At 38.0% G+C, this 18,891-nt stretch overlaps 1 pseudogene across 1 annotated transcript; it reads right to left on the reverse strand.

Annotated features, from left to right (window-relative positions):
• Positions 1 to 778: 778 nt before the first annotated feature.
• LOC308414906 (solute carrier family 5 member 4-like) lies at positions 779 to 3,063 on the reverse strand (annotated as a pseudogene). Its single transcript has 2 exons — positions 2,894 to 3,063; positions 779 to 2,087 (listed from the first exon to the last, which is right to left on the reverse strand). The product of its transcript is annotated as a solute carrier family 5 member 4-like (transcript).
• Between the last annotated feature and the right edge of the window lie 15,828 nt (positions 3,064 to 18,891).

Here is an 18,891-nt window from a genome sequence, read left to right on the forward strand (position 1 = left end):
CCATGTTCATAGCATCCTTATTTATAATACTCAGAAGCTGGAAAAAAAACCCAGATATCCTTCAACAGAGTAATGGATACAGAAATTGTAGGTGTATATATATACAATAGTGTATTACTCAGCTATTAAAAACAATGATTTCATGAAATTTCTAGGCAAATGTATGGAACTTGAAGCTATCATCCTCTCATGGTATGTACTCACTTATAAGTGGATACTAGCTCCAAAAGATTGGAATACCGAAGAAACCATCCACAGATTTTATGAAGCTCTAAAATAAGTAAGGCCAGATGTGGATACCTCAGTCCTTCTTAGAAAGGAGAACAAAACAGGGGAGAAAATACAAGGTCAAATAGAAGAGCAGGGATTGAAGAAAATATCTACAGAGACTGCCTCACATGAAGAACCACAGCATATGTAGCCATCAAATCCAAGCACTATTGCTGATGCTAAGAAGTGTTTACTGGCAGGAACCAGATATCGATGTCTCCTCGGAGGATCTACCAGAGTCATATAGATACAGATAAGGATGCTTGCAGCTAACCATTGGGCTGAACATGGGGACCCCAGTGAAAGAGCTAGAGAAAGGACTGAAGGAGCTGAAAGGTTTACAATCTCATGGGAAGAACAATATCATCAACCAGCCAACACACTGAGGTGGACAGAGTGATTGGGAAAAGGAGCACCTTCATGGAAACAAGTTGAGGGGGAGGAGGGAGGGGAGTGGGGAGGTATAACATTTGAAATATAAATACTGAGACTATCCAATACAATTTTTTTAAAGGATAAGGGAGTAGTAGAGATAATGTAGTTCACAGATGACCCTGGGACAATTGCTGGGAGCCAGGCAACTCCCTGTTCCATAAGAAAACTCTGCAATAATATGGATCAGGCCTATCACAGTCCAACCATCAAACCCCAGAAGGCTCCTTGTTCATTGACTTTTTTACAGAAGATAGCATCCAGGAAGACAGCTGCAGGAGGGTGCCCAAGGTAGCTCGAAATTGCTTCTGTATATATATATATATATAATGGATCAGCTGTCAACCTTGAGATACTTCTATTATGGGAACCCACAAGATACTGATGATACTTAGCATAAGGACAAACAACTGTCCAGCTATCAGGAGCTCTCTCCCCTATGCTTTCTTCCTTAGTGTAGAGAGCCATGGTGAAGAGGGTGCTGACACTGTTGAAGATGGAGGTCAGAGAGCTCATGAGAGAAGTCAGCATGACCGACAGCAGCAGGCCTCGCATTCCCATGGCCATCAGTTTCAGCACTAGCATCGGGTAAGTATAGTTTGTACAGCCTACATCAATGTCACATTGTTTCACACACTCAGAAGGCAAAATGCAGTTTACCATGTCTGTAAACAGAATGCATCTGATTATTCCTGGCATCACCGTGAATAATATAGGGAGCATCTTCAGGTACCCACATATGATGCAGGCAGCCTTCATGTGGGACATGTTCTTGCCACATAAACAGAGCTGTAGAATGACCTGGTTTATGCACCAGTACCGCAAGCTCTCATAGGCATTCCAAATACAATTTCTGGCCAAGGAATGTCTCCAATGACAGGGGCTCAGAGGATGTGGAAGAAGTCGGGCTGAGGAATGTAGCACCTGGGGCTGATTGTCAGGTTGTCCACCTTAACCACAGAGGTGATGGCATTCATGTACTTCTCTGTAAAGCTCTTGCAGCCTCTGACTTCAGCAAATTCGAGTACAGAATGATGGATCCAAACAACATGATGATGGCATAGAAAGCATCAGTGTAAATCACGGACGCCAAGCCCCCAGTGATCCTGAAGATGGCTGTGATAGCCAAGAGGATGAAGAACTCCAGGTAAAGGTCCAGTCCAAACTCCAGCTTTATGAAGATGGCTCCATAAAATATGTCTGCTGAGATTGTCAGTATCACACAGATAAATAGGGAGAGGATGGAGAGATAGATGTGAAGTTTCTTCCCACCAAAGCACTTCCTGAAATATTCTGGCATGGTCATCACCCCAGCCTTGATGTAGAATGGGACAAAAAAAAAAAAAAAAAAAAAAAAAAGATTACCAGAATCAGCAGCAAGGCAACTGAATGTGATTCAAATACTATGACTATGATTCTTGAAGCTACACCTGTCCCAGCCAGTCCCACGAATTGGTCACTGCTATAAGACCCAAATTGAGTCTTATTTATTTGAGGCTCCCATGAATGAGATAAGAGATTGGGAATCGATGCAAAAAGCAAGAGGTTTATTTGTGCAGTGTACTGGGGTGTCCTACATCCAGAAGAGAGGTGACTCCAAAAGACTGTTACAGACAGTTTTTATACTTTTTAGGGGTACAGGTTACATCAGCAAGGTTATAATTTAAATTCATTGGCTAAGCATACTGACCTTTAAACCTATTGGTTACTAAGCATATGCGTCAGGACCCTATCTGGGACTCTCTAGAGGGTCGGATGGCTATCAGTCAGCACATTTTATGATTCTCCTCAGAATTGTTTACTCAAGGAAGTCCCTTATGCCAATGCAGGGTGGACCATGCTGGGCCATTGTGCATGGGAGGGGGGTAGAGAAATTCTCACTTCTTTCACTGCCAATGTTGTTAGCAAACAAAGACTCTCCCATTGGCCACCAAGTCATAGATTGACCTTCCACAAAGAAGCCTCCAACAGTGCTTCAGTTTGTCTTCAACAATGCCTTCTTCAAGAGCACCACCAACTTCTTTTTGAGTTTTCTGTGTTGCATCTAAGTCAATCTGTTCCTATTTTGTTCCAAAGACTCCAGCACAGACAGTATAGAGGGTCAGAGGTTCAGTCCATTATCATTAAGATGGGAGCATGGCAGCATCCAGACAGGCATGGTACACAAGGAACTGAGAATTCTACACCTTACCTTATATGAGATTCATGGGCAGCAGTGTCAGGTGGCCACAGAGGATGCAGGCAGTCTTCACCTGTTGCATTCTCTTGCCTCATAAGCAGCACTGTATAATGTTCAAACCCCGTGAGAATTAAGGGGTCAACCAGCATGATGAAAGTGTGCACAGAGTCTGTGTAGATCATTGCGGCTAAGCCCCAGGTTCAGAGGCTCAGTCCATTATCATCAAGGAAGGAGCATGGCAGCATTCAGAACTAATAGTTCTTCATCTTCATCTGAATGCCATGGAGAAGATTGGCTTCCAGACAGTAAGAAGCCTCACCAGCACATTTTTTGGTTCTTTATTTTGTTGATCTTTGTTATCATGAGTAGGATAATCAAAATGTCAATATAGTTTTAATCTGTTTTCCTAGTTATTAAGAACAACGAATACTTTTCGAGATAGTTTTCAGCCATTTTTAAACTCTTCTTTTGAAAACTCTCCATTTAGATCCATAAACAATTTTGAACCGAGTTTTTGTTTACTTGACTTTGTCTTCTTTTTTGAACTCTTTATACATTCTGGACATTAATATATTAATATTCTGATATATATATATATATATATATATATATATATATATATATATATATATATATATATATATATATATATCACAAAAGATTATCTTCTACACGATGGGCTTACTCTCTACAAGGTTGTTTCCTTATCTATATAGAAGCACTTTTAGTTTTATGAGGTCTCACTTTGCCACGTTTTGACTTTAATAAAAGGAGCTTATTTGGAAAATCTTTTCATAGACCTATATCTTATAAGGTACTGTCTATGTTTTCTTCTAGTAGTAGTAGTATTTTATAATAAGATCTTTGATCCATTTGGAGTTAATGTTTGGGCAGAGTGATTGTTTTAGTTCTAATTTTATTCTTCTGCATGTAGACATCTAGTTTTTTTTTCAGGAATATTTGCTTAAGAATCATCATTTTCTCCAATATTTATGTTTTGGTCATCTTTGTCAAATATCAAAATGACAGTAATCATGTGCATTCATGATTTGGTCTTCTATTTTGCTTCATTAGTCTATATGACCTTTTTGTATCCATATCATATTGATTTTATAACTATACATTTGTATTATATCTTGAAATCTGTGATAGTAGTCCTTTAGGATAATAGGAACAATTTAGAAAATAATAGGAACAATATATTTTGTTCCCCAGTATTATTTTAGCTATCTTGTATCTTTTGTGTAGTTTCACAAATTTTTGGATGTTTTATTTATATTTCTATAAAGAATTTATGAGTCTTGCTTGGGATTGCCTTGATTTAGTAAGTTCCTTTTGTAGAATACTTATTTTCACAAAATTAGTTCTATCAACTTATGAGCATGAAGACACTTTCTATTTTCTAATCTCTTCTTCAGTCTCTTTCTTCAGAGATTTAAAGTTTTTATTGAAGAGGTGTTTTACTTCCTTGGTTAGATTTATTCCTTGATATTCTGTTTTCTTTGATGATATTGTGTGGGAGTGTGGTTATTATCTCCTTCTCAGTGTTCTTGTTCTTGCTGTCTAGAACTGCTTTTTAAGTTGATTTTGTATCTTGCTACTTTGCTGAAATTCTTGGTTGTTTCTAGAAAAGGATTTCTTTGGATCTCTTATGTATAATATAATTGTCTTAGTTAGGATTTCTATTGCTGCAATGAGACATCATGACCACAGTAAGTCTTATAAAGGAAAGGATTTAATTGGGGCCTGCTTATAGTTTCAGAGGATTAGTCCATTTTCATCATGGCAAGAAACATGGCAGAGTGCAAACAGACATGGTACTGGAGAAGAAGCTGAGGGTTTTACATCTCGATCAGCAGGAAGTAGGGAGTGATCAGGTTTGAGCTTCTGAAACCTCAGAGGCAAACCCTAGTGAAACATCTCCTCTAACAAAATTACACCTATTCCAAGAAGGCCAAACCTACTAATAAGGGCGCTCTCTATGGGTTCCAATTTTTATTCAAATTACCACAATCATTATCTGCAGACTTCAAATAAAACAAATTAAAAAACATAAAAAAGGTACTTTGTCCTAATCAAGAGAGCAGATAACCAAGAATACATTGCAATGCTAAACATAGATATACCAAACTCTAGTGCATCTAGTTTAATGAAAATTTTATTACTAGAACTAAGGACACATTAACCCTAACTCAATACCCTACTATTCTCAATATATACATAACTTAGGTTAAAAGTAAACAGAAAAATGCCACAAATAAATTGTGAGATATGTTAAATTGATATACAGACATCTACAGAATATTTTTCCAACATCAAAGACTATACATTCTTCTCAGAAGCCCATAAAATTTCTAAAAAATATTCCACATATTGTGACACAAACCAAATCATTAAAATTTTACAAAAAAAAATGACTCCATTTATCCTATCTGGCCATAATGCAATAAATTTCAAAACAACACCAAACTCAACTCACATCATTATAAAACCTCATGGAGATAAACAACACATTACTAAATGATGAATAGGTCAAGAAAGAAATTTTAACATTCCAGGAACTAAATGAAAATTAACATACAACATAATGCTTCTGGGGCACATTAAAAGCAACCCTAAAAGAAAGGTTTGTAGCTCTGAGCTCTTATATTAAAAATTTCATAAAGAATACAAATAAATAAATTAATTTGGAAAATTCAAATTTCATTAAGAGCAATTAATTTAAAAAGAGGCCATAATTTTGAAAGAGAACAAAGAGTGGTATATGGGAAGATTTGAAAGAAAGAAATAGAAAGGAGAAATGAGAGGCTGAGCAACTGGTGGGTGGGAGACCTGGGCTGCCAGGAAGCAGAGAGATCTCTGTGGAGTGCACACGGAAAGTGCACCCCCTCCCTTGCCCTACCCTGCCCTGCCTGATCCAGCAACCAGGAACAGAAATTTCGAACTTCTGTTTCCACCCAGTGGCGACTTCAGGACGCAGAGCGGAGCCTGGCCCATCTGCCACCCGGAACAGCAGCTTGTAGAGGCTGAACAACTGTGACCTGGAACAGAACTTAGGAACTTCTGTTTTCACCCAGAGTTGACTTCAGGACACAGAGCGGAGCCTGGCCCATCTGCAACCCGGAACGGCGGCTCGTAGAGGCTGAGCAAATGGTGGGTGGGAGACCTGGGCTGCCAGGGAGCAAAGAGATCTCTGCAGGGTGAACACGGAAAGTGCACCCCCTGCCTTGCCCTGCCCCGCCCTGTCTGATCCTGCGACCAGGAATAGAACTTTGGAACTTCTGTTCCCACCAGACGACTCTGAAGCATAGAAGAGGGCACGACCCATCTGCCACCTGGACCAGTGGAGATCCAGGGACACAGACCAGATACAAGGGAAAGGCAAGAACATATCACTGACAACAAAATGGCAAGAGGAAAGAGAAAGAGTATATCCCAAGGAAACCAAGACAACCTGGCAACACCAGAACCTACCTCTCCCATAACAGAAAACATGGGAATTCCAAACACTCCAGAAAAGGAAGACACAGACCTGAAATCATACCTCAAGATGCTGATAGAGATACTTAAACAAGAACGGGAGGAAAAGCAAAAAGATTCAGAAGCTTTTAAAGAGGAAACAAGAAAAACACTCAAGGAACTCAAAGAACTAGAGGAAAACAGAATCAAAGAGATGAAGGAATGGAAGAGGGAATTTAAAATGGAAATTGACACAATAAAGAAAACACAAAAAGAGATAACCCTAGAGGTAGAACACCTAAAAAAGAAATCAGGAATCACAGAAGCAAGCATTTCCAATAGATTACAAGAGATGGAAGAGAGAATCTCGGGGGCAGAAGACAACATTGTAAACATAGACAAAACAGCCAGAGAAGATGCAAAAAACAAAAAGCTCCTAACCCAAAATGTCCAGGAAATCCAGGACACAATGAGAAGACCGAACCTAAGGATAATAGGAATAGAAGAGGGAGAAGAGTATCAACTAAGAGGCACAGTAAATATCTTCAACAAAATCATAGAAGAAAACTTCCCTACCCTCAAGAATGAGATGACCACGAGCATAAAAGAAGCCTTCAGAACTCCAAATAGGTTGGACCAGAAAAGAAATACCTCCCAACACATAATAGTAAAAACATCAAGTGCCCAAAGCAAAGAAAGAATACAAAAAGCAGTAAGGGAAAAATGTCAGGTAACATATAAAGGCAGGCCAATCAGACTCACACCCGATTTCTCAACAGAAACTATGAAAGCTAGAAGAGCCTGGACAGACAACATGCAGACCCTAAGAGAGTACAAGTGCCAGCCCAAGCTGCTATACCCAGCAAAATTATCAATCACCATCGATGGAGAGATGAAGATATTTCAAGACAAATCAAAATTTACACAATATCTGACCACAAACCCAGCACTACAACGAATTATAGGTGGAAAACCCAATAAAATGAGAAAAAATACAGCCTAGTAAAAACAAGAAAACTCCTAAACAAGAAAACTAAAAGAAGAAAAAGACACAAACACAACTCAACCCACAAAAGCAATAATGGCAGGAAACAGAAAAAACTATTCCTTGATATATATTAACATAAATGGTCTCAACTCCCCAATAAAGAGACATACACTATCAGACTGGATACATAAACAAAATCCAGCCTTTTGCTGCATACAGGAAACTCATCTCAGAGACAAAGACAGACACTATCTCAGAGTTAAAGGGTGGGAGAAAAACTTCCAAGCAAACAGCTCCAAGAAGCAAGGTGGAGTGGTTTTCTAATATCGAATAAAGTAAATTTCCAACCAAAAGTACTCAAAAAAGATAAGGAAGGGCACTTTTTACTCATTACCAGTGAAACCGGTCAGGAGAAACTCTCAATCCTTAACATATATGCTCCAAATAAAAAAGCACCCACATTCATAAAAGAAACCCTACTAAAGCTCAAAAAATACATTTCACCCCACACAATAATAGTGGGAGACATTAATACCCTACTCTCACCAATGGACAGATAATGGAAACAGAAACTGAACAAGAACACTGCAAAACTAGCAGAGACTTTGAACCAACTAGAATTAATAGATATATACAGAACATACTATCCTAAAGTAAAAGAATACAACTTCTTCTCAGCACCCCATGGCACCTTCTCGAAAATTGACCACATAATTGGACACAGAGTGAGCCTCAATCGATATAAGAAGATTGAAATACTCCCATGCATCCTCTCAGATCACCATGGTCTACGGCTGGTCTTTAACAACAACAAAGACAACAAAAAGCCCACATACACATGGAAACTAAACAACGCTCTGTTAAACGATAGCAGGGTCAAAGAAGAAATAAAAAAAGGAATTAAGGATTTTCTAGAATTCAACGAAAATGAAAACACAACATACCCAAACCTATGGGATGCAATGAAAGCAGTACTAATAGGAAAACTCAATTGCTCAAGCTCTAAGGTCAAAGATTAACAAATGGGACTTAATGAGATTGCAAAGTTTCTGTAAGGCTAAGGACATCGTCAAGAAAACAAAACGGCAACCAACAGAATGGGAAAAGGTCTTTACCAACACCACATCAGATAGAGGCCTAATATCCAAGTTATACAAGGAACTCAAAAAGCTAGACTCTAGAGAATCAAATAACCCTATTAAAAATGGGGTACAGAGCTAAACAAAACGTTCTCAGTTGAGGAACACTGAATGGCCTAGAAACATCTGAGGAAGTGCTCGACATCCTTAGCCATCAGGGAAATGCAAATCAAAACAACCCTGAGATTCCACCTCACACCAGTCAGATTGGCCAAGATCCAAAACTCAGATGACAGCAGATGCTGGAGAGGCTGCAGAGAAAGAGGAACACTTCTCCACTGTTGGTGGGGTTGCAAGCTAATACAACCACTCTGGAAATCTGTCTGGCGATACCTCAGAAAATTGGATATAGTACTACCTGAAGACCCAGCTATTCCACTTCTGGGCATATACCCCAGAGACACTTTAATACACAACAAAGATATATGCACCACAATGTTCATAGCGGCTCTCTTTATAATAGCCAGAAGCTGGAAGGAACCCAGATGTCCTTCAGAAGATGAATGGATACAAAAATTGTGGTACATATACACAATGGAATACTACTCAGCCACCAGAAACAATGACTTAACCAAATTCTTAAGAAAATGGCTGCATCTAGAGAAGATCATCCTGAGTGAGATAACCCAGTCACAAAAGAACAGACATAATATGCAGTCACTGATAGTGGGATGCTAACCCCAGAGGCTTGCACTCCCCCAGAAACAACTCACAGACTGTATGAAGTCCAAGAAATAAAGAAAACAAAACAAAATAAAAAAACAAAAAAATATTTACAAAACAAGAAAACTTTAATTATTTCCATGTTACATTTTGTTTTACATGTACTTTAGCTCATTGTAACTATTAACTTTTCAAGGCATACAATCAAACCTTGAAAAAAATCAAGTACTGACTAAAAAATATATTTATATAGTTTTATATAAAAATTATGTTAAAATCTGAAAAAAGTACTGACAAAAAATGTATAATTTTAAGCAAAAAAATGTTTAAAATCTGTACATTTATCCTTGTGTAAAATAAAGTTGTTTTATAAAAAATTTTTAAAAATTGTATAATTTTAAGCAAAAAAAGGTTTAAAATCTGTACATTTATCTTTGTTTTGTAAAATAAAGTCGTTTAAAAAAAAAGAAGGGTTAGGAGATATGGCCTTACTGGAGGAAGTATGTCACTGAGGATGGAATTTAAGGTTTCAAAAGCCCATATCAAGCCCAGTGTCATGATGTAGATCTCAGTCAATGCTCCTTTACCAGGTATGCTGTCACCTCTCCTGCTATTAGGATAATGGATTAAACCTCTAAAACTGTAAGCAAGTCCCCAAATAAATGCTTTATTTTATAAGAAAAAAAAATAAAATAAAATAAAAAATAAAAAAAAAGAAAGGAGAAATGATGTAATCATATTTAATCTCAAAAGTAAAAACATATGGGAAAAGCAACAAAATGATAATCATAACAGACACAATCTACAGACCCAGGGCAATCTCCATCAAAATTTCAATGCAATTTTCTTGCAAATTATAAAAAAAAACTTAAATTTTATACATATGCACAAAAGTCCCAGGATAGTCGAAACAATCCTCAATGACAACAAATATACAGCTGTAGATACTGCTATACCAGATTTTAAATTTTATTTTAGAGCTCTTTTAATGAAGATTATATGGTACTGATATAAAACTAGACTCACTGATAAGTGGAATAAAACTGAAGTCCTACATAAAATTCAATATTCCTATAATAAACCGATAGTTTATCAAATGACAAACAATATATAGGAGGAAATATAGCATATTAGCCACAATATATTGGTCAAATTGGATAGCTACATGTGAAAAATAAAATTAGATTCTTATCTCTTACCCAACACAAAATTCAACTACAGATGGATCAAGGTCCTCAGCATAAGATGTCATGAACTGAATGTAAAAGAAGCAAAGGTAGGGCCTATGCTTGAACTCATTGGCACAGGAAAAAACTTTCTGAAATAGACCTCTCATAGTGCAGCCATTAATATTAATATCAACAATTAATAAATGGGAGCTCATCATGCTACATTTTCTGCATAAAAAGACATTAGGACTGGAATGAAGAAGTAGGACAAAGAATTAAAGCATATCTCATCCCTCCTTGGAAAAAACTTCTACTTTCATTAGGTGATTTTAACCCAGTGACACATAACTTGCCAAGGTGCAGAGAAAATGGTACTGAAGAATGCTGTTCTAAGTGGAACATGAATACTGTAATCCCCATCCCAAGATTGGGGATTATTACAGTAAAGGGTTATAAAGAGTATAAATGAGAGACAACACATAAATGGTTATGACTTGTAGTGATGTGTCTGTAGTCAATTTGACAAGTTTTAGAATGTCCTGGTTAGCTATCCATAAAGTTGAATCACCTAAGTGGGGAAACAACAATCAAATTGACCTGTGAGCATATTTGTAGAAGAATGCCTTAATTATTAACTATGAAGAGCCAGCTTACTTTGGGCAGTATCCTTCCCTGGGCAAGTGGCTTTAAACTACAGATGGGCATAAGCTTGTATAAGCCATCCAACAGTATTCCTCCATAATTTTTGCTGTATTTCTTTTATTTTCCTTAAAAAGTGGAAATGATTTTTAATATCATAGGTTATAAAAAGGCTCATGACTCATGCTCTAAGGTCAAAGATTGACAAATGGGACTTAATGAGATTGCAAAATTTCTGTAAGGCTAAGGACACTGTCAAGAAAAATGGCAGACAACAGAGTGGGAGAAGATCTTTACCAACCCCACATCAGATAGAGCCCTAATATCCAAGGTATACAAAGAACTCAAGAAGCTAGACACCAGAGAATCAAACAACCCTATTAAAAATGAGGTACGGAGCTAAACAAAAAGTTCTCCATTGAGGAATATCAAATGGCTGAGAAGCATCTAAGGAAGTGCTTGACATCATTAGTCATCAGGAAAATGCAAATCAAAACAACCCTGAGATTCCACCTCACACCAGTCAGATTGGCCAAGATCAAAAATTCAGATGACAGCAGATGCTGGCAAGGATGTGGAGAAAGAGGAACCCTTCTCTACTGTTGGTGGGGTTGTAAACTGATACAACCACTCTGGAAATCAGTCTGGCAATTCCTCAGAAAATTGGACATAGTACTTCCTAAAGACCCAGTTATTCCACTTCTGGGCATTTACTCCAGAGAAGCTCGAACAAACAACAAAGACACATTCACCACAATGTTCATAGCAGCTCTATTTATAATAGCCAGAAGCTGGAAAAAACCCAGATGTCCTTCAGTAGATGAATGGATACAAATTGTGGTACATTTACACAATGGAGTACTACTCAGATATCAGAAAAAATGACCTTATGAAATTCTTAAGAAAGTGGATGCATCTAGAGAATATCATCCTGAGTGAGATAACCCAGTTACAAAAGAACAGACATAATATGCAGTCACTGATAATTGGATACTAACACCAGAAAGCTCTGAACACCCCAGAAACAACTCACAGACTGTGTGAAGTTTAAGAAAAAAAAGAAAGAAAAGAAAAAGTCCCATTATTCTTACATTCATACAAACCCAATTAGCTATGGAGAAGGTTGCAAGTCTAAATACTCCTTAACAATTCCTAATTACCCAGTAAGAGACCAACAGACTGAAGCAGTGCCTCAGGAACAGTCTCAGCACTTATAAAGGTGACTCAGCAGGTCTGCCTAGTTTCAAGCCAGCCTGGGTCACACAGTGAATTCCAGATTAGCCAGAGTAAGGAAAAAAAATCTGTCCATATATAATATCACACATGCTATATGTATAGAAAGGAACAGAAAATGTCAGTTGCAAGTATCTAGATAGAAAGAATGCCCTGTAGAAAATAAAATAAAATGGAACAAAGGTTTCTTTTGGAAGCTAATATATCTTTGAATCTGAGTTCTCTGCTGTGCCATTTTGGGATAATTTGATGTGACTGGTTGATGAAAGACTGAGGAAGATGAAGAAATTCATTCGTGGTTCTCTTGCTTGCTGCCCTCAAGGTTAGGACTGAGGCTTGGGCACAAATGCACCCAACGCCTGACTGAATTCTGTAGGCATCTCAGAAGACAATGACTTAGTGTCAGCCAGCTGCTGTGAATCAGGAAATACCTTCATTCTGGGCACTGGAGATGACAGGCTGAGAAGTTGGTTGTGACAGGGTGGCAGCAACATGTTCAATGTCATCCTACAGACAGATTTGTAGGCAGCAGTTATATGTGGAACCCCTAATGATTTCCGACTAGGGAGCCTTCTCCAATAGGATAAGGATAATTTACAGTTGAAACCAAGTTCTAAACTGAATCTGTCCCAGCACAGATTCACAAGCTGGAGTGCTCAGGCAGGGACAAGTGCAGGACCTGTGTTCCAGGAGACCCATCTCTTTGTTGCTGTGTCGGTCTTCTTAAAAAGTGGACAATAACCATCTTTGGGCTTCAGCTGTTCCCAGACTGGTGGGTCGCTGTAAGGAGACCAGAATATGAGTTTTATAATAGACACATATAACAGAGTCTGGGCTAGCAGCTCTTTGATGTGAAGGGACCTCACAGTTTCTGCTGTACTTCTTTGGCTGTGAGTGAGTTTCTTAATTAGAAATAATTCTGTGTAGCATGGCAACCAGAGTTTAAATCAACATTCCACTTAAGCTTCTATCCTGGCTTCCCTCAATAGTGGACTGGTGGACCTGGAATTAAGTCACAAAAACCCTTCCCAACAGTAAATTGCTTTTGATCATTGTCTTTCACCATAGGAACAAAAGTAAAACTAGAACACTAGTAAGTCATACTGTCTTCACAGACTCCCAATGAAGTAAACAAATAATAGATAGTATAAGAAGGGCTTTGAAGGGAAGTGTTTCTGATGCTAACAAGCTGCCTAGGAAGAAGCATTCTGAAGTTTGCGTAATTAGATTATTTCAAAGAAGAAATCTATGTTATGCACCCTCCTTCTTTGTGTCCCAGGTTACTGATATACAGTATGGCCTTGAAATTAATATAATCAATAAAGTTACTCTTACTTTGAGAGCCAGTAGACACTGTATCATTACCCCAATTCCTCGGGTGCTTACTGCTGTAGTTGGTGGTGTGATCCTGGGATAGTGGAGCTTATTCAGAGCATCATATGAATTATACTTTGAGAGTCAAGAAGAGTGATCAAATTATAGTATTTAGTCACAGGGATAAGCAACAAAAACATGGAGGAACATGAATAATAACCGCTACAATAAATTCATTCTTATCCATTACAATGGGTAGGCCATAGAGACCATAATCCAAGAACAAACTCATGTGTTTGAAGAAATGGAGGTCACAAGGCTCTTTTATTGGTTTCTTGGAGTTTTCTCATAAGTATTCAAAATTCTCCTCCAATTTTGGACTTTGTTGTAACACTCACGTTTAGCTATTGTTGCATTTTATTCACACGGGTGCCTGTAGAACTACAGTTATGGATATAGGGATCATAATGTATGTAGCTATCAAATTTATGTCAGAATCTATACAGGATTCTACTAACCAGAGAATAGGTGGTCATGTCCAGCAGGGAGGATGGATTTCCTAGCAGAGGTCAACTGTTTCCATGAGCCATGAATTATATTTGAAGGTGACTATGTGCTACTCAGGAGTTGCAAGCTATCCTCACATATTTGAAAGCCATGGTGATCCTCCCATTCAGCACTGATGAACATAAGTGTGACAAGAGGACCGTGTCATTAATATCCTCAAAGGCAAGGAGGCAGCAATACCTTCACTTCACCAGGGAAGATCAACCAGACATGAACTGAAAGAAAACTGGAAGGAATTCTACTTCTCAGCTTCAAATGTTACTACAAATATACAGTAATTAAAAACAGTATAGCACTTGAATATTATCCTAAAATACACCTACAAGATACAAATATTTATGCATCGAAGGACACCATTAATAAAAAGAAGAAACTCACAGAATGAGAGAAAATATTTACAAATTACACATGATTAAAATCTATTATTCAAAATAAACAACACACCTCAACAACTAGGAAAGTAACACAATTTTAAAATGACCTTGGGCTTTAAACATGCATCTTTTCAAAGATGTACAAATAGCATCAAAAAACATAAATACATAAAAAGACTCATTATTAATCACCAAAAATGCAAATGAAACCAAAACTAAAATAATTCTTTTCAGCAAATAGGATGTTTATAATCAAGTAACAGGGACAGGGGTGGGGGCTGTTTTGGGCAATAATGTTGATAAACAGCAGGTCTCATCCATTGTTTTTCATAGTATGAAATTGGGTAGTGACTTTAGAAGACAGCCTCGTATTTTCTTAAATAATGGGGTTAGCATTTTCATATAAACTAGTCATTTCATTCATAAACATATACTTAAAACAACTGAAAACAAACAAATAGTTAAAAATGAATGGCAGTGCCCGGAATAAAATACTTCTTTTTTGAGTAATTGGTCAGTGAGGTCACATAGACCAGCAAGCATTGCAGACTTTTGCCAGTGTTATTGGTTACCATCAAGAACCTGATGGCAAAACACTGCTTCCTCCTCCAAAGGCTCAGAGATCATCGAAGAAGAGAGGGCTTAAAAAACTGCCAAAGCCGGTGATGGTAGAAGACATAAGTAAAATTGTGTCATCAGAACATAGCAGAACAGCTCCACATAAGAACTCTCAGCAGTTTGATAGCATGTACAAAAGTTGTGCACGTCCAGGTCAGACCAAATTACACCATACAGAGGGGACTCAGGCATGAAATCCAACCTCTAACTGTGGTGCCATTGGCAATTGTTAGCTTCTGGGAGAGGAATGGTCAGTTTTTTCTAAGAGTGAAGCTCTTGATAAGTTGATGACACTCTGTTGGAAACCCTCACATTGCAGAATATTTAAGCAATGCAAAATGGCCTTAATGAGAAAAAAAAACCCATAGATTTGAGTGGACATGGAAGGGTAGTGTAGATCTGGAAAGAACTAGAGCACAGATCAGACATATGATCAAAACACATATGAAATTCTTAAAGAAGTTGTACCCCTATGTCTCTATATAGTCATCTCTCCCCGCTGAAAGCACAGGAGACATGCTTCCACCATCTCTGTTTTACTTCTGAATCCATATCTTCCAGACTCCCACAACAATGACCCATTAATTGCTAGAGACAGATCAGTGTCTAAGAGCACTTGCTGTTCTTGCAGAAAAGCTGAGTTCAGTTGCCAGCACACACAATGAGAGGTTCTGGTGGTCTATTCTAGCCCCTGTACTCACTTGCACAAATGTAGTGCATATACATCTCTCTCTCTCTCTCTCTCTCTCTCTCTCTCTCTCTCTCTCTCTCTCTCTGTCTCTCTGTCTCTGTCTCTGTCTCTCTCTCACACACAGACACACACACACACATACACATACACACACACACACACACACACACACACACACACACACACACACCATATACACATAAATTAAAAAAGCATGATCCATTAGGTTTTGCATATGGCAATATTCGCAATGGCTTTCCCTCTCCAAAGTCTTCCATAATCTTCCAAAAAATAGTTCAAAGGCATAAATAACCACAGTCAGATATATCAATAAAGCTCTCTGATAAAAAGTAACCTAGGGGAAGAAATAATTTATTTTGCTTATACATTGGGGCCACAGTCTATAATTGAGGGGTTTGGGGGCAGGAATTCATTTGAAGGAAGTTTTGCTAACTATTCTACACAAGATTGCTTCTAAATAAAAAAACTCACAGCCTTAAATGTACAGAAGAAACAATGGAGAAATTCTGTTGCATGGCTCATGCAGGCTTATCTCCAACTAGCTTCTGTGTATAACTGAAGACTACCTTCCCACAGTGGGCTGGATCCTCCTACTCAATTATAATAAAGGCAACCATCAAAAGACAGGCCCACAGGCCAACTTGATTTTCAAAAATTTTTAATTGAGGCATTCCTTCCAGATGACATCATGGTTATGTAAAGAGGAAAGGCTAACTAGGACAACTAGTAACAAAAGCATTAGGAGTCAATGGTTTTAATGAGGACTATTGAGTTCCTATTTACCATTTCATAACTTTTCAACTCCCTTGAATTTATGACCTATTCTAGATTGAAGAGAATTTCCAAAATATTGTGGATAGAGAATGAATAGAGAAATGAACATGCATGAGTAGGTATCTATAAAATAGGATATAAAAACCTTTGAGTAAATGCCCAAAGTGGTTGTCTTAGTTGCAGTTTCATTGCTGTGAAGAGACACAAGATCACTGCACCTCATTAAGTATAACATTTAATTTGGACTGGCTTACACTTTCAGAGGTTCAGTCTGTTATCATCATGATAGTAAGAATGGCAGCATCCAGGCAGACATGGTGCTGGAGAAGCCAATAGTTCTACATCTTGATCCACAGGCAGCAGAAGGAAACTGAAAAGAAAGGGTAGCAGCCATGTTATATTATCCTTTGCCTTCCAAGACTACAAGTTTCACAGTGTCTCCAGCTTTTTTATTCTTTTACTACAGTGCTTCCCTGAGACAATCTAATCTAAATATAATTATTCATTCATCATTTTCCTTTTATGTGGAAGAAAAAGAACATAAATTGTATATTCATTCCCCCATCTTGCACTGCCATTTCAAACTAAATTATTAGTGTCTCATTTATGAATTAATTTATAAGCTTAATACAAATTACATTTGTCTCTCTAGAGAGTTTTACTTTTACTTTCATGTCGTGTGTGTGTACATTATTGTATGTATCTATGTAAAATCTATTTCTCACAATAAGATAAAATATATTATCTTTCTAAGGCGTGCTTCATACACTTAATATGACTATATGTAGTTGCATACAATTTCCTGCAAATATTATTTTTAATGGCTGAAAGATAATTCTTTTGTGAATATATAATATTTTCTTTTTCTTTAAAAATTTATTGATTTATTCATTTTATGTGTATTAGTATTTTTACTTTCATGTATGTATCATGTGTATCCAGGAATTAGAGTTATAGATGGTTGTGAATCACTATGTAGGTGCTAGAAATTGAACATGAGTCCTCTATGAAAACAAGTGTTGTTAACCCTTTAACCATTTCTGTTGTTAAATATTTCGGTTGTCTCCATGTGATAGTCTATATATGTTTGGCCCAAGGAGTGGCACTATTTGAAGGTTTGGCCCTGATGGAATACATGTGTCACTGTAGGTATGAACAATAAGACCCTCATCCTAGCTTCCTGGAAGCCACTATCCTGCTTGCAGCCTTCAGATGAAGATATAAAACTTGCAGCTCTCCCTGCACCATGCCTGCCTGGATGACACCAAGTTTCTGCCTTGACGATAATGGACTGAACCTCGAAATCCATAAGCCAGCCCCAATTCTTAAAATAGTTCTTAAAATAGTTACCTTGGTTGATGCTTGCAGCCAACCATTTGACTGAGCATGGGGTCCCCCAATGGAGGAGTTAAAAAAAGAATTGAAGGAATTAAAGGGGTTCACAACCCACAGGAAGAATAACAATATCAACCAACCAGACCCCACCAGAGCTCCCAGGGCCTAAACTGTAAGATTCAAATCAAACTTTAACTACCTGGAGACTCCCTTGAATGAGACGAGAAATCGGGGATTGATGCAAACACAAGAGTTTCATTTTCTAGCACATTGGGATCAACCCTCAATCAGCCCTCCACAGTGAGTAGCTGGAGGCAACCCCAAATAATTATGACAAGTAGTTTTATACTTTTTAGGGGTACAGATTACATCAGCAAGGTTACAGTTTAAACTTACTGGCTAAGCTTATTGTCCTTTGAATCTATTGGCTAGCAAGCATATGACATACATTTGAACTTTATCTGGGAACAGAGGATCAGGTGACTATCAGTCAGTACATTCTGTGGTTTTTCAAGAATTTTCCTGCTCCTCCCAGGAACTGTGGGTGGAAAATGGAACTTGGCCTAGCCTTGACCTGAGGTGGGAAGCTGATACTTGGTCTAGTTTTGACCTGAGGCAGTGGTATAAGAATGACAAAAACCCCTAGGGTTCTTTAAAACCACCAGCCAAAGAGTACACATGGAGGGACCCATGTCTCCAGATGCATATGTAGCAGAGAATGGCATTGTCTGGCATCAATAAGAGGAGAAACCCTAGGTCCTGTGAAGGCTCATTTCTCCGGTGTAGGGGAATACCATGGTGTTGAGGTGGGAGTGGATGGGTCAGAGGGGGAACACCCTCATAGAAGCAGGGAGAGGGGGATGAGATAGGAGGTTTCTGGAAGTGAAACTAGGAAAGGGGATAACATTTGAAATTTAAATAAAAAAATATACAATAAAAGAAAAGAAAAAGAAGGAAGGGAGGGAGGGAGATAGACAAGGAGAGAGAGGAGACTTTATTTTAGGTCACATGTGACAGAATGAACAT

The sequence above is a fragment of the Micromys minutus genome, assembly GCF_963924665.1.
Source record: "Micromys minutus genome assembly, chromosome: X".
Taxonomy (NCBI): domain Eukaryota; kingdom Metazoa; phylum Chordata; class Mammalia; order Rodentia; family Muridae; genus Micromys; species Micromys minutus.